Here is a 19750-nt window from a genome sequence, read left to right as displayed (position 1 = left end):
CATCCACACAGTTACACACACACACACACACACACACATCCATGGGGTGTTGGGCTCGCGTTCAAAACAGCCATGTGACCCCCCCTCCCATCCATAACAAAATATACATACATACATATACACACACACACGGATAATACGTCTTCGAACAGATTAAAAACTACACTAATTCAATGCACACACACACACACACACCTCAGTCGTCTGTTGCCAAGAGCTGGCCTTACCCTGTGAGTTACCTCCCGTCTCTTTCATGTGTATAGTGACAGTGCCAGGCGCTTCTGTTTGACTCCCCCACACATCAAAATGTGGTGTGCACATGACGATATCACTCACAAACGCCTCCCTCTGCCTCCTCTCTCTCTAATGAAAGCGGTGAATATTATAACAGACATAACTGGTAAAAACATTGGTGTTTTAATAGGTGTAGATGGACTGGCAAACAAACTGCCTCTGCGATGTCAGCGCGTGTTTGTGTGTTCCTCTGTTCGGTTAATGTATGAGTAATGGAAAACTGTTTGACTGTAACATTCTGTTCCCTGTCCCTTGCAGCGGCGAATCAGAACGGAAACGAGAATAAGTTGAGTGCTAACGGGTCTTCCTACAATTATTCTATCTATCCCTGTACCATGCCTGTATCTATGTAAGTATTGCACCATGCACTTTTAAAGGGCCACAATGGAAATAAGTAATTTACTTTGTGTTATCCCAGGTAATTTTTATTTATGTATATATTGTGTGTATTTTCAAACTGAAATAAATCAACCAACGCAAACCTTACGACTGTATACAGGTTTTTCTGGTGTTCAGTTCCACTCTCCGCCTCATGGGGGCACTGTTCCCAACTTTCCAAACCTTACTTATTCTGTTCTAATTGCTAGAGCGAGCACATCCAATAAGCCCAGTCCCTTTCTCTCCTATTTTTGTTTGTTTTAATTTTCTCTCTTTCTTGGATCCCTGGTTGCCACAGCATATACTACACATCAAGTAAGTATACTTCATGGTTGTATTCCAAATATCACCCTATTCTCTATAGTGCACTACTTTTCTAATAAAATTGTATTTGTCACATGCGCCGAATATAACGGGTGTAGACCTTAGTGAAATGCTTACTTAGAAGCCCTTAACCAACAATAGTTTTAAGAAAAATACCACCCCCAAAATATTTAACAAATAATTAAAGAGCAGCAGTAAAATAACAATAGCGAGGCTATATATAGGGTAGTGACGCACTGATATGAAATTTTTGGCCGATATGCGATATTTTCCTTGCCAAAAAAAAACAATACCGATATTTTAGGGGCCTTTTAAGCATTCTAGTACAGTTAACTTCTCTGGGATATGTGGGACGCTAACGTCCCACTTGGCCAAAAGCCAGTAAAAATGCAGAGCGCCAAATTCAAATATATTACTAGAAAAATCCAACTTTCGTGAAATCACACATGAGACACCAAATTAAGATAAACTTGTTGTTAATCCCACCACAGTGTCCGATTTCAAAAAAGCTTTACGATGAAAGCATACCATGCGATTATGTTAGGTCAGCACCTAGTCACAGAAAAACAGCCATTTTTCCAGCCAAAGAGAGGAGTCACAAAAAGCGGAAAAAGTGTGTTAATGTGTGGAGATTCTGTGTCAGATTTCAAAAAAGCTTTGCGGAAAAAGCACACCATGCAATAATCTGAGTTCAGCGCACAGACCAAAACAAGCCATACAGATACCCGCCATGTTGTGGAGTCAACAGAAGTCAGAAATAGCATTATAAATATTCACTTACCTTTTGAAGATCTTCATCAAAATGCACTCCCAGGAATCCCAGTTCCACAATAAATGTCTTTAGAACCTTGTTTCAGGCTTCTACTGTGAAAGGTGAGAGAATAAGAGCTGATTGAGTCAGGTGTCTGGCAGAATGACATGAGCTCAGTCTCGCGCGCACCTGTGAGAGTTAGCTGCGAACAAAAAAGGAGGTATTTGGACAAATTATGGACTTTTTTCGATAAAGTCCATAATTTATGTCCAAATACTTCCTTTTTTGTTCGCGCGTTTAGTTCACAAATCCATATTCACACGGCGCAGGCACTTAGTTCAGACGACAGTTCCATTACAGTTCGTAGAAACATGTCAAACGATGTATAGAATCAATCTTTAGGATGTTTTTATCATAAATCTTGAATGATGTTTCAACCGGACAATTCCTTTGTCTTTAGAAAGGAAAAGGAACGCAGCTAACTCTCACGGGTGCGCGCGAGACTGAGCTCATGGCATTCTGCCAGACACCTGACTCAATCAGCTCTTATTCTCTCCCCTTTCACAGTAGAAGCCTGAAACAAGGTTCTAAAGACTGTTGACATCTAGTGGAAGCCTTAGGAAGTGCAATCGGACCAAATTTTACACTGTATATTGGATAGGCAAAGACTTGAAAACCTACAAACCTCAGATTTCCCACTTCCTGGTTGGATTTTTTTCCCAAGTTTTTGCCTGCCATGTGTGTTCCGTTATACTCACAGACATCTTTCTAACAGTTTTAGAAACTTCAGAGTGTTTTCTTTCCAAATCTACTGATAATATGCATATCTTGTAGGCCTGTTGTAAGGCAGGTCCTCACCAGACCTCACCAGACATCACCAGTGGGCACCGTCGCTGAACCAGACAGGACTGGTAAAAAGTGCTCTTTACTTACGAGTCGCGGTTTTGTCTCACCAGGGGTGATTGTCGGATTCGCGTTTATCGTCGAAGGAATGAGCGTTACACCGAGGCCTGTACTCTGGAGAGGGATCGATTTGGAGGTGGAGGGTCCGTCTGGGGCGGTGTGTCACAGCATCATCGGACTGAGCTTGTTGTCATTGCAGGCAATCTGAACGCTGTGCGTTACAGGGAAGACATCCTCCTCCCTCATATGGTACCCTTCCTGCAGGCTCATCCTGACATGACCCTCCAGCATGACAATGCCACCAGCCATACTGCTCGTTCTGTGTGTGATTTTCTGCAAGACAGTGTTCTGCCATGGCCAGCGAAGAGCCTGGATCTCAATCCCATTATTAATTAAGCACGCCATTCTCCCCCAGAAATGTCTGGGAACTTGCAGGTGCCTTGGTGGAAGAGTGGTGTAACATACAGCAAGATCTTGCATATCTGGTGCAGTCCATGAGGAGGAGATGCACTGCAGTACTTAATGCAGCTGGTGGACACACCAGATACTGACTGTTACTTTTGATTTTGACCCTCACTTTGTTCAGGGACACATTATTCCATTTCTGTTAGTCACATGTCTGTGGAACTTGTTCAGTGTATGTTTCAGTTGTTGAGTCTTATGTTCATACAAATATTTACACATGTTAAGTTTTCAGAAAATAAACTCAGTTGCCAGTAGGAGGACCTTTCTTTTGTTGAGTTTATATATACACACACCCATCAGTGTAAGGGGCTCTTGAGGAGAGAGAAGTACAGTTCCAAGCTGTCATGAGTGCTGCCAGACTATTAGCAGCCCTGTATAGTTGCTGAGGAGGAAGCTGTCCCTAACATGTCTTTATTTCTCATCTTATTGACCTTAAAATTAGTCTGTTTGCGGCGGTGGTGTAGATAACGTTGAATCAATTTGAAGTAGGGGCATAGTGTTGTATCTGTGCTGTAAATTAATGATTTGTGTTTAAATGAGATGGAGATGAGGAGTAATGGATGTTCTGGATCTGAAATGAAAGATTTCAGGGGAGTCATTCGGAGGGGAGTCATTCGCCCAGAGGCTGAGTAGGGCTCGTGTGCGTACACAGCAGTACAGCAGTAAAATAGGGGGTTGTTGTGTCGCCTGAGTTCCCGTTACAGTAGAGCAGCGCTCCCTCTGAAACACACAGAGAGGGGCCTGATTCCAATTCCACATCTCGCACCCCTCCCTTCTCTCTGCCCTTGCCCACTCTCTCTTTCTGTGGTTGTGAGAACAGTAGGGGAGGTGTTATTAGGGGTAATTAGATGGCTAGGGGCTTTTCCTCCAGGGGCACTCCTATGGGCACATGTGCCTTCATACATACACGCTCACTCACTCCCACAGCTAAGCCCTCAGGGGTGCCTGTAAACTCAGGGAGGGTAAACTGTTCCTAGATCTAAGTCTAAATCCCTAATCCAAGAAAGAAAGCCCAACTGATTTCAGACTAGCACTAAACCCCTTAGGGTGAATTTGACGAAACAGTCCCCCCACTATAAAAAGAGGTGTGTGTTTTATAATTGTCTCTCTGTAGTTGTCGGCTGTGGTGAAGCTTCCTTCAGGGGAGGACTTCAGCTTGAACATGAACCTGCTACATCCCATTGTCCCCCAACACAGCACCTTCTAGGTCCTCTCCACAAAGGTAACACACACGTCAAAACACTCAGCCTATCAGAACTACCATTTGCCTCAAAAAGGGCATAAAATTGCAGCCCTCAGTCTTTATAAGGATCCTATAGCGATGTGATTTAACACACAGCAGGTTACCAGAGAATAACCACACTGGAATGTGGTAATTAACCATTAGTAGAGCAGAGAGTCCTCTTTAATACAGACCTGACTGTCAACACACACCAGAGAGCTTCCCTGTGAGAATTAACAAGCTCTGAAGTTGTTGGTAATTATGGACATTAATGAGTGGGAAGGACACTTGTTAGTGTACACTAATATGTGTGTATATAGTGTAGACCAGGGGTCTCACATTTTTACATTTGAGTCATTTAGCAGAAACTTATCCACAGCAATTTACAGGAGCAAAGTGCTTTTGCTCAAGGGCACATTGACAGATTTTTCACTTAGTCAGCTCTTAACCGCTAGACTACCTGCTGCCAAACCCTGTTCCTAGTACCGCCCTGTAGGTTTTTTCTCCAACCATAATCGAGCGCACCCAATTCTAATAATTAGCTGGTTGATAAGCTGAACCAGGTTAGTTACAACTGGGGTTGGAGCGAAAACCTACAGGAGGGAAGCTCCAGGAACAAGGTTGGAGAGACCTGGTGTAGGCTAATGAGGGTGTAGGCATCTCTCCATGGCTCTCTGGTGTTTCTGCTGTATTCTGTTGAACTGACAGAAGCCTTTGGACAATCCTTCTGAATGTCAAAATGGAATATAGATATATTGTATCGATGACAAATGGCACGCTTGAAAAGGTTTCAATGAGTGTATGACTAGCTTGAAACGGATCCAATGAGTTTGTGAGAATTTCATCCTGTGTTTGTGCGTGTACATGTCTAAAAGGGTTTTGGTGGTTTGGGTGAGAGGGAGGGAGAGAGCCAACCCATCTAGTGTGCTTTGGGAATCTGTGGATAGGTGTAGGCTGTCGGGGCTCGCTCAGGGCATGAGATGGTGCTCAGTCTGCTAACGAGATAGTGGGACATGCCACACAGACGGCACAACGGGGGGGAGGATGACAGAGTGAAGGGGGAGATGATTTGGAGGACAGATAGACATGCAGCCTCATAGCTCAGCAGAGAGGGGAAAAGATGGAGGGACACAGAAAGAAGAAATGGATTAGAAAGTGAGGTAGAGAAGTGAGAAGTTATTCCTGAGTTCCTGCCAGCCAATTCCAAAACTAGTTTCCCCCCTAGAGAGAGGATGTAGCACCTATTTCCTCCCCACAAACACACACACACACTCACTCACTCACAGTTCACCATGGCGACAGCAGACCCAGAGGTGCATGTGTGTTGAAGCGCAAGAGGGGTCCGGGGGGGGAGAAGCGGAAAGGGGTGGGGGAGAGAAGAAGCGAGGAGGGGAGAGGGGGGTGAAGAAGCGGAGAGAGGTGGGTGAGGAGAGGGGGTGGGGGAGAGAAAGACATATAGGGGTGGGGGAGAGAAAGACATATAGGGGTGGGGGAGAGAAAGACATAGGGGTGGGGGAGAGAAAGACATATAGGGGTGGGGGAGAGAAAGACACAGGGGTGGGGGAGAGAAAGACACAGGGGTGGGGGAGAGAAAGACACAGGGGTGGGGGAGAGAAAGACATATAGGGGTGGGGGAGAGAAAGACATATAGGGGTGGGGGAGAGAAAGACATATAGGGGTGGGGGAGAGAAAGACATATAGGGGTGGGGGAGAGAAAGACATATAGGGATTGGGGAGAGAAAGACATATAGGGGTGGGGGAGAGAAAGACATATAGGGGTGGGGGAGAGAAAGACATATAGGGGTGGGGGAGAGAAAGACATATAGGGGTGGGGGAGAGAAAGACATATAGGGGTGGGGGAGAGAAAGACATATAGGGGTGGGGGAGAGAAAGACACAGGGGTGGGGGAGAGAAAGACATATAGGGGTGGGGGAGAGAAAGACATATAGGGGTGGGGGAGAGAAAGACATATAGGGGTGGGGGAGAGAAAGACAGGGGTGGGGGAGAGAAAGACACAGGGGTGGGGGAGAGAAAGACACAGGGGTGGGGGAGAGAAAGACATATAGGGGTGGGGGAGAGAAAGACACGGGTGGGGGAGAGAAAGGTATTATAGGGGTGGGGGAGAGAAAGGTATTATAGGGGTGGGGGAGAGAAAGGTATTATAGGGGTGGGGGAGAGAAAGACAAAGGGGTAGGGGAGAGAAAGACATATAGGGGTGGGGGAGAGAAAGACATATAGGGGTGGGGGAGAGAAAGACATATAGGGGTGGGGGAGAGAAAGACATATAGGGGTGGGGGAGAGAAAGACATATAGGGGTGGGGGAGAGAAAGACATATAGGGGTGGGGGAGAGAAAGACACAGGGGTGGGGGAGAGAAAGACACAGGGGTGGGGGAGAGAAAGACACAGGGGTGGGGGAGAGAAAGACACAGGGGTGGGGGAGAGAAAGACACAGGGGTGGGGGAGAGAAAGACACAGCGGTGGGGGAGAGAAAGACATATAGGGGTGGGGGAGAGAAAGACACAGGGGTGGGGGAGAGAAAGACACAGCGGTGGGGGAGAGAAAGACATATAGGGGTGGGGGAGAGAAAGACATATAGGGGTGGGGGAGAGAAAGACATATAGGGGTGGGGGAGAGAAAGACATATAGGGGTGGGGGAGAGAAAGACATATAGGGGTGGGGGAGAGAAAGACATATAGGGGTGGGGGAGAGAAAGACATATAGGGGTGGGGGAGAGAAAGACATATAGGGGTGGGGGAGAGAAAGACATATAGGGGTGGGGGAGAGAAAGACATATAGGGGTGGGGGAGAGAAAGACATATAGGGGTGGGGGAGAGAAAGACACAGGGGAGGGGGAGAGAAAGACACAGGGGAGGGGGAGAGAAAGACATATAGGGGTGGGGGAGAGAAAGACACAGGGGTGGGGGAGAGAAAGGTATTATAGGGGTGGGGGAGAGAAAGACAAAGGGGTAGGGGAGAGAAAGACACAGGGGTGGGGGAGAGAAAGACACAGGGGTGGGGGAGAGAAAGACACAGGGGTGGGGGAGAGAAAGACACAGGGGTGGGGGAGAGAAAGACATATAGGGGTGGGGGAGAGAAAGACATATAGGGGTGGGGGAGAGAAAGACATAGGGGTGGGGGATAGAAAGACGCAGGGGTGGGGGATAGAAAGACGCAGGGGTGGGGGAGAGAAAGACACAGGGGTGGGGGAGAGAAAGACACAGGGGTGGGGGAGAGCTAGACACAGGGGTGGGGGAGAGAAAGACATATAGGGGTGGGGGAGAGAAAGACACAGGGGTGGGGGAGAGAAAGACATATAGGGGTGGGGGAGAGAAAGACACAGGGGTGGGGGAGAGAAAGACATATAGGGGTGGGGGAGAGAAAGACATATAGGGGTGGGGGAGAGAAAGGTATTATAGGGGTGGGGGAGAGAAAGACACAGGGGTAGGGGAGAGAAAGGTATTATAGGGGTGGGGGAGAGAAAGACAAAGGGGTAGGGGAGAGAAAGACAGGGGTGGGGGAGAGAAAGACAGGGGTGGGGGAGAGAAAGACACAGGGGTGGGGGAGAGAAAGACACAAGGGTGGGGGAGAGAAAGGTATTATAGGGGTGGGGGAGAGAAAGACAAAGGGGTAGGGGAGAGAAAGACACAGGGGTGGGGGAGAGAAAGGTATTATAGGGGTGGGGGAGAGAAAGACAAAGGGGTAGGGGAGAGAAAGACACAGGGGTGGGGGAGAGAAAGACACAGGGGTGGGGGAGAGAAAGACACAGGGGTGGGGGAGAGAAAGACACAGGGGTGGGGGAGAGAAAGACACAGGGGTGGGGGAGAGAAAGACACAAGGGTGGGGGAGAGAAAGACGAGTGGAGAGTGCAGGCCCTGTTGACTCCCACAAAGCCTTGTCTGTTTCCTGGTACTCAGGGCTCCATGGGCTCTCATGGGAGGCCCTAGACACACACTCACACACTTGCAAAACCCACACAGTCACATTACATATTGTATTCATTCACATGCATTGTTTCTTGGGCAAACAGTATTCTCACCCAACACAGGGACACAGACAGGGACACACACATACATACACAGACAGGGACACACACATACATACACAGACAGGGACACACACACACACACAGACAGTGAGACACACACACACACACACACACACACACACAGGGAGACACACAAACACAGGGAGAGACACACACACACACACACACACACACACAGGGAGAGACACACACACACACACACACTGGGAGACACACACACACACAGTGGGAGACAGGGAGACACACACACACACACACAGGGACACACACACACACAGGGACACACACACACACAGGGACACACACACACACAGGGACACACACACACACAGGGACACACACACACAGGGACACACACACACACGGGGAGACACACACACAAACACACAGGGACAAACACACACAAACACACACACACACACACACACACACACACACACACACACACACACACACACAGGGAGAGACACACACACACACACACACACACACACACACACACACACACACACACACTGGGAGACACACACACACACACACAGTGGGAGACAGGGAGACACACACACACACACACACACACAGGGATGGACACACACACACACAGGGACACACGGGGAGACACACACACAAACACACACAAACACACACACAGGGAGACACAGATGGAGTCACAGGGAGACACACACACACACACACACACACACACACACACACACACAAACACACAGGGAGACACTGATGGAGTTACAGGGAGACACAGGCCAGCAGCATATCACCCTGCATACCACTACTGGCTTGCTTCTGAAGCTAAGCAGAGTTGGTCCTGGTCAGTCCCTGGATGGGAGACCAGATGCTGCTGGAAGTGGTGTTGGAGGGCCAGTAGGAGGCACTCTATCCTCTGGTCTAAAAAATATCCCAATGCCCCAGGGCAGTGATTGGGGACACTGCCCTGTGTAGGGTGCCGTCTTTCGGATGGGACGTTAAACGGGTGTCCTGACTCTCTGAGGTCATTAAAGATCCCATGGCACTTATCGTAAGAGTAGGGGTGTTAACCCCGGTGTCCTGGCTAAATTCCCAATCTGGCCCTCAAACCATCATGGTCACCTAATAATCCCCAGTTTACAATTGGCTCATTCATCCCCCTCCTCTCCCCTGTAACTGTTCCCCAGGTCGTTGCTGCAAATGAGAACGTGTTCTCAGTCAACTTACCTGGTAAAATAACGGTAAATAAATAAATAAAACACACACACACATGGAAACACACACACACACAGGGAGACACACACACGGACACACACACAGGTAGACGGAGACACACACACACACACACAGGTAGACGGAGACACACACACAGGGAGAGAGACACAGGGACACACACACACAGGGACAAACACACAGGGACAAACACACACACAGGGAGACACACACACAGGGAGACACACACACACACAGAGGGAGAGACACACACACACACACACACAGAGACACACACAGGGAGACACGCACACACAGGGAGATGGAGACACACACATGGACACACACACACACTCAGGGACACACACACACACAGGGAGACGGAGACACACACATGGACACACACACACACACTCAGGGACACACACACACACAGGGCCACACACACACACACACACAGGGACACACACACACACACACAGGAAGACGGAGACACACATAGGGACACACACACACACACACACAGGGAGACGGGGACACACATAGGGACACACACACACACACAGGGACACACACACACACAGGAAGACGGAGACACACACAGGGACAAACACACAGGGAAACACACACACAGGGATACACACACACACACAGGGAGACACAGACACACAGGGACAAACACACACACACAGGGATACACACACACACACAGGGACACACACACACACAGGGACACACACACACACACACAGGGACACACACACAGGGACACACACACACACACAGGGACACACACACACAGGGACACACACACACACACAGGGACACACACACACACACAGGGAGACACACACACACAGGGAGACACACACACACACAGGGACACACACACACACAGGAAGACGGAGACACACACAGGGACAAACACACAGGGAGACACACACACACACAGGGAGACACACACACACACAGGGAGACACACACACACACAGGGAGACGGAGACAAACACATGGACACACACACACACACTCAGGGACACACACACACACACACACACACAGGGAGACGGAGACACACACAGGGACACTCACACACACACACACACACACACACACACACACAGGGACACACACACACAGGAAGACGGAGACACACATAGGGACACACACACAGGGAGACGGAGACACACACAGGGACACACACACACACAGGGAGCCACACACACACACACAGGGAGACGGAGACACACACACAGGGAGACGGAGACACACACAGGGACACACACACACACACACAGGGACACACACACACACAGGGAGACGGAGAAACACACAGGGACACACAAACACAAACACACACACAGGGACACGCACACAACACAGGGACACACACACACACACACACAGGGAGCCACACACACACACACACACAGGGAGACGGAGACACACACACAGGGAGACACGCACACACAGGGAAACACAAAGGGACACACACACACGGACACAAACAGGGAGACACACACACAACACAGGGAGACACACACACACACACACACACACAACACAGGGAGACACACACACACACAACACAGAGAGACACACACACACACACAACACAGGGAGACACACACACAACACAGGGAGACACACACACAACACAGGGAGACACACACACACACACACACAACACAGGGAGACACACACACACAACACAGGGAGACACACACACACAACACAGGGAGACACAAACACACAACACAGGGAGACACACACACACATCACAGGGAGACACACACACACACACACACAACACAGGGAGACACACACACACACACACACACAACACAGTGAGACACACACACACACACAACACAGGGAGACACACACACACACACACAACACAGCGAGACACACATACACACACAACACAGGGAGACACACACACACACAACACAGGGAGACACACTCACACACACACAACACAGGGAGACACTCACACACACACAACACAGGGAGACACACACACACACACAACACAGGGAGACACACACACACACACACACAACACAGGGACACACACACACACAGGGACACACACACAAACACAGGGACACACACACAAACACAGGGACACACACACACACATGGAGCCACACACACACACACAGGGAGACGAAGACACACACACACAGGGAGACGGAGACACACACAGGGACACACACACACACACACACACAGGAAGACGGAGACACACATAGGGACACACACACACACACACAGGGAGACGGAGAAACACACAGGGACACACACACACACACACACACACACAGGGACACACACACACACACACAGGGACACACACACAACACAGGGACACACACACACACACACACAGGGAGCCACACACACACACACACAGGGAGACGGAGACACACACACAAGGAGACACGCACACACAGGGACACACAAAGGGACACACACACACGGACACAAACAGGGAGACACACACACACACAACACAGGGAGACACACACACAACACAGGGAGACACACACACAACACAGGGAGACACACACACACACACACACACACAACACAGGGAGACACACACACACACAACACAGGGAGACACACACACACACACACACACACACACAACACACACACACACACACACAACACAGGGAGACACACACAACACAGGGAGACACACACACACACACACACACACACACAACACAGGGAGACACACACACACACACACAACACAGCGAGACACACATACACACACAACACAGGGAGACACACACTCACACACACACAACACAGGGAGACACACACACACACACACACACACACACAACACAGGGAGACACACACACACCCACAACACAGCGAGACACACATACACACACAACACAGGGAGTCACACACTCACACACACACAACACAGGGAGACACACACTCACACACACACAACACAGGGAGACACACACACACACACACAACACAGGGAGACACACACACACACACACACACACAACACAGGGAGACACACACACACACAACACGGGGAGGGAGACACACACACAACACAAGGAGACACACACACACACACACCATAGGGAGACACACACACACACACACACTAACACACACAACACAGGGACACACACACACACACACAACACAGGGAGACACACACAACACAGGGAGACACACACAACACAGGGAGACACACACACACACAACACGGGGAGGGAGACACACACACAACACCGGGAGGGAGACACACACACACACACACAACACGGGGAGGGAGACACACACACAGACAACACGGGGAGGGAGACACACACACAGACAACACGGGGAGGGAGACACACACACAGACAACACGGGGAGGGAGACACACACACACACACACACACACACAACACGGGGAGGGAGACACACACACAGACAACACGGGGAGGGAGACACACACACAGACAACACGGGGAGGGAGACACACACACACACACACACACACAACACGGGGAGGGAGACACACACACACACACACAACACGGGGAGGGAGACACACACACACACACACACACAACACGGGGAGGGAGACACACACACACACACACACACAACACAGGGAGACACACACACACACACACAACACAGGGAGACACACACACACACACACACACACAACACAGGGAGACACACACACACACACAACACAGGGAGACACACACACACACAACACAGGGAGACACACACACACACAACACAGGGAGACACACACACACACACACACACACAACACAGGGAGACACACACACACACACACAACACAGGGAGACACACACACACACACAACACAGGGAGACACACACACACACACACACAGCACAGGGAGACACACACACACACATACAACACAGGGAGACACACACACACACAACACAGGGAGACACACACACACACACACACACACACAGACACACACAGGGAGACACACAAACACACACACACACACAGGGAAACACACACACACACACACACACACACACACACACACAGGGAGACACACAAACACACACACACACACACACACACAGGGAGACACACAAACACACACACACACACACACACACACAGGGAAACACACACAACACGGGGAGGGAGACACACACACACACACACACACAACACGGGGAGGGAGACACACACGCAACACGGGGAGGGAGACACACACACACACAACACGGGGAGGGAGACACACACGCAACACGGGGAGGGAGACACACACACACACAACACGGGGAGAGACACACACACACAACACGGGGAGAGACACACACACACAACACGGGGAGAGACACACACACACAACACGGGGAGAGACACACACACATCACGGGGAGACACACACACACACAACACAGGGAGACACACACACAACACAGGGAGACACACACACACACACAACACAAGGAGACACACACACACACACAACACAGGGAGACACACACACACACACACACAACACAGCGAGACACACATACACACACAACACAGGGAGACACACACTCACACACACACAACACAGGGAGACACACACTCACACACACACAACACAGGGAGACACACACACACACACACAACACAGGGAGACACACACACACACACACACACACAACACAGGGAGACACACACACACACACACACAACACAGGGGCACACACACACACACACACACACACACACACACACACACACACACACAACACAGGGAGACACACACACACACACAACACGGGGAGGGAGACACACACACAACACAAGGAGACACACACACACACACACCATAGGGAGACACACACACACACACACACACTAACACACACAACACAGGGACACACACACACACACACAACACAGGGACACACACACACACACAACACAGGGAGACACACACAACACAGGGAGACACACACAACACAGGGAGACACACACACACACAACACGGGGAGGGAGACACACACACAACACCGGGAGGGAGACACACACACACACACACACACACACAACACGGGGAGGGAGACACACACACACACAGACAACACGGGGAGGGAGACACACACACAGACAACACGGGGAGGGAGACACACACACACACACACACACAACACGGGGAGGGAGACACACACACAGACAACACGGGGAGGGAGACACACACACAACACGGGGAGGGAGACACACACACACACACACACACAACACAGGGAGACACACACACACACACACACACACAACACAGGGAGACACACAACACAGGGAGACACACACACACACACACAACACAGGGAGACACACACACACACAACACAGGGAGACACACACACACACAACACAGGGAGACACACACACACACACACACACACACAACACAGGGAGACACACACACACACACACACAACACAGGGAGACACACACACACACACAACACAGGGAGACACACACACACACACACACAGCACAGGGAGACACACACACACACAGCACAGGGAGACACACACACACATACAACACAGGGAGACACACACAACACAGGGAGACACACACACACACACACACACACACACACACACACAGACACACACAGAGAGACACACACACACACACACACACACAGGGAGACACACAAACACACACACACACACACACACACAGGGAAACACACACAACACGGGGAGGGAGACACACACACACACACACACAACACGGGGAGGGAGACACACACGCAACACGGGGAGGGAGACACACACACACACAACACGGGGAGAGACACACACACACAACACGGGGAGAGACACACACACACAACACGGGGAGAGACACACACACATCACGGGGAGACACACACACAACACAGGGAGACACACACACAACACAGGGAGACACACACACAACACAGGGAGACACACACACAACACAGGGAGACACACACACACAACACAGGGAGACACACACACACACACAACACAGGGAGACACACACACACACACAACACAGGGAGACACACACACACACACAACACAGGGAGACACACACACACACACAACACAGGGAGACACACACACACACACAACACAGGGAGACACACACACACACACAACACAGGGAGACACACACACACACACAACACAGGGAGACACACAAACACACACACACACAACACAGGGAGACACACACACACAACACAGGGAGACACACACACACAACACAGGGAGACACACACACACACAACACAGGGAGACACACACACACACAACACAGGGAGACACACACACACACACACACACACACACACAACACAGGGAGACACACACTCACACACACACACACACACACACACACACATACAACACAGGGAGACACACACTCACACACACACACAACACAGGGAGACACACACTCACACACACACACAACACAGGGAGACACACACACACACACACACATGCAACACAGGGAGACACACACACATGCAACACAGGGAGACACACACACGTGCAACACAGGGAGACACACACACACACAACACAGGGAGACACACACACACACAACACAGGGAGACACACACATCAGTTGATGGGTGCATTCTTTTCCGCTAGGCACACTTAGAGACTGCCTGATTTCTTAACAGGTGCATTGTGTGCGTTTTGTGAAAAAGAGAGCGAGAGAGTGTATGCTGAGATTATTTGATGCTTGTCTGACTTAATTTTAGTAGATCAGTATTCTGGTATGAGAAGGAAGAAGTACAGAAAAACAGACCTCCTTTTTATCCCTAACCTGTCTCCAACTAACTTCTCTTGAGTCACATGGCTGTGCAGAAGTCAGACTAGCTGCAGTGCTCACTGTTTATCAGGGTGCATTGGGTTCCTTTCACTCCAAATGTTTGTTTACTTTCTCTGACGCACAGTTCAGACACTGAATTAATAACGAGTTGAACTGAATAGAAATTAAGAACGGGCTGGCATGGTTAAGAGGCTGGCATGATTGATGTACCAATTGGTTTCATACAGCCGTTCTCAACACTGCAGCAGACTTCCTTGGTTGGTTTTGGGTCGAATTCGGGCGTAACAGCGACCTCTCGGAGATGTCCTCCACCTTCGATCTGGAGTCATGATTGTGCTTCCGTTGTGGTCGAGAGGCAACCTTTTTTTGCATGAAATTATCATGCATTACCATTTCTTCCGACAGTGGAAGAACTGCTATGTCTCGCTGCATGAAAGAAGGCAAGCGGCGCAGTGGTCTAGGGCACTGCATCACAGTCCTAGCTGTTCCACTAGAGATTCTGGGTTTGAGTCCAGGCTCTGTCTCAGCTGGCCCCGACCGGGAGACCCTTGGGGCAGCGCGCAATTGACAAAGCGTCGTCCGGGTTAGGGGAGGGTTTAGTCGGCAGGGATTTCCTTGTCCCATCACACACTAGCAACTCCTGTGGAGGGCCGGGTGCATGCATGCTGACACGGTCGCCAGGTGTATGGTGTTTCCTCCGACACATTGGTGCGGCTGGCTTCCGGGTTAAGTGGGCATTGTGTCAAGAAGCAGTGCGGCTTGGTTGGGGTGTGTTTCGGGGGACGCACGGCTCTCGACCTTCGCCTCTCCAGAGTCCAAACGGGAGTTGCGGTGATGAGACAAGACTGTCAACCAATTGGATTCCACGAAAAGGGGCAAAAAAAATGTTAAATAAAATGAAAGAAGGCATACTTCACCAGCACCATTCCGAAAGAGTGTCAGAGGTTGCCGAACTATCGTCAAATGACAGGCGAAGCGTACTATATTGTTTCAGACGGCAATCTATCCCCACTCTTCCAAGAAGAAAGTGACGTAGTTCTGTGCTGCGATAGGGCTGTTTGAACTAGGGCTTAGAAGTGAAGATAAACACACACATGCTCAGAAATTACACTTAACACTCTTGTGCTGTCTTCACAGAATCTTTCCAAAGTTGTCCTGTAAATGTGTGCGTTATGAGTGTGTGTCTCACATCTGTCAGTTCTGACCTCCTCCCTCATCGGCTATGACAGTAATTCTAACACGCGGGGTTGTCACGACAACATGAAGCCAGTTACACACCAGAGTGTTTGATCAGAACGGAAGGGTAAACACACACACTCCAAACTCATCTTGTCTCTGTGAATAGATAACATATAACCGCCCTCCCTGTAATTTCCATGCCTGTCAGCCTCCCTAACCAGACTGTATTTTTATTTGATAAATTGCTTTTTAAATTCTTCTCTGCTGTAATCTAAAGTAGGGGCTACCATGCGACCCGAATGCAGTTAATAAACCCTAAAGGAAAACCCCTACAGTATGGCCAGTGGTTACCAACCTTTTTGGTTACTGTACCACCAACTGAATTTTGCTCTGCCTGGATACCCCAGAAGTACCCCCCTCGTGCATTTTACCAGTAGGTATATGGTCTCATGCGTCTTCTCAAGTACCCACTGTGGATAGGCCAAGTACACCCAGGGGTCCTAGTAGCCCTGGTTGGGAATCACTGGTATAGCTTATAAAATAATGTGTGCCTCTTTGAGCTGTTATTTTGACTCTTCAGACAGTCACAAATTTCATAGGCCTATGCACAATTCAATACATGGGCATCTCTGTCAGACATGAATGCTGTTAACAATTCAGAGAGGCATGAGGGAAAATTCCCCTATCTTCACATGTCCTAGACCCTAGGCTATTTTTATTTCCAGTTCCAATCCCACTGAAACCCCAAATTCTGACTCGTGTCTCAACTAAAAATTCCTAACTTTATTCTGTAATCTATAGGTTGCATAATCAAAGCACGTCGCTCGCTTATGTGAAAGGGAAATGGGGATACGTAGTCAGTTGTACAACTGAATACCTTCAACTGAAATGTGTCTTACACATTTAACCCATCCCCTAAATTACCGCTCTAATATTTCCCCCTTCTGTGCTATCTCGTACTTCTTGCCCATGAGAGATTCAGTAGGTGTGAGCAACAAACGGTACGAGAGTAGGTATGGCTATTTTTAAAACAGTTGGTCCCCGTTAAGATTTGAACTACCTTGAACCTTGAACTATTTCCGCTCTTCATCTCCTCGTTATTCATGAGCTGATCTGATATCTGTATAAATATTGGAGATATTCTGTAATTCATTTGAAGGTTATCAAGCAAGCTTAGCAACTTTGGGCAGTTGACGTTTGTTTGACTGCCATTACAAAGTTTCTATGATTCAACAATGTCATTGTCAATCAAAGATAGTAAACTATATCATATCTAAATATCTGTTTAATTTTCCCTGAAATCTTTAAATAGTGTCGCAGCCAAGGTGGCGGTGCGCCCCTCTTATTTGGCGAGAACCAAATAATATCATACCTTGGTTCCATACATATTTGCCCATGGAAGAAGTGGTCAGAAAGTGACTTTTTTATACCATACCATACCATGAGACATCCAGGTCTTCAATGGAAAAGATAAACGGTTGAGGTGTCATTTAAAAGCTTACAAACAGGGTTGTCAAAGTCATTTATTAAAGGAAAAAACATCTTCATATTAGCATGTGTTGTAGCTAAGACCCTACTTTATAACATCTGAGGTTTTTGTGTGGTGCCCGCCATTGGTTAAGACAAAACATGCTCATGAATACAGGGTGGGTGTCATTTCAATCATAGGTCCATTCTATGAATTCTATTTATCTTCAGACCATCTCTTCAGACCACTGCACTTTAGCTGGTACACCATTGACATTTAAATGTATTTAAATTTTAACTTCTAATTACTTAAACAAATATGGCCGCCAGTCCACCCACTGTCAAATATCAATTTAAAGACTTTAATGAGAAAATCATTTTAAAAAATGTGTGACCCTCTGACCATCTTTGCTGTACCATTTGAAATGTCATACATGACACCCACCCTGTATGCAAGAGCATGTTGTGTATCAACCGATGGCAGGCACAACAACAACAAAACTCAATGTAAAAGGGGGTCCAAGTTACAACATAGTTTACACGTTTTTTTGATGTCTTTAATTGATAATTCATGTTTAAGGTTAAAAAAATACATTTGTATTGAACTTTTTTAATCAAATTATAAAATAGTTTGAAAACCCTGTTTGTAGGCTTTTAAATGATATCAAC

The 19750-nt window shown here is 48.9% G+C and overlaps 1 pseudogene; it reads left to right on the top strand.

The window, feature by feature from the left end:
• The window catches only part of LOC129813897 (protein SGT1 homolog), a 40877-nt pseudogene that overhangs the window by 5818 nt on the left and 15309 nt on the right, over positions 1-19750 (top strand).

This window comes from Salvelinus fontinalis, chromosome 17 (assembly GCF_029448725.1).
Source record: "Salvelinus fontinalis isolate EN_2023a chromosome 17, ASM2944872v1, whole genome shotgun sequence".
NCBI classification, from domain to species: domain Eukaryota; kingdom Metazoa; phylum Chordata; class Actinopteri; order Salmoniformes; family Salmonidae; genus Salvelinus; species Salvelinus fontinalis.
This window is presented reverse-complemented; position numbering and strand designations above follow the sequence as displayed.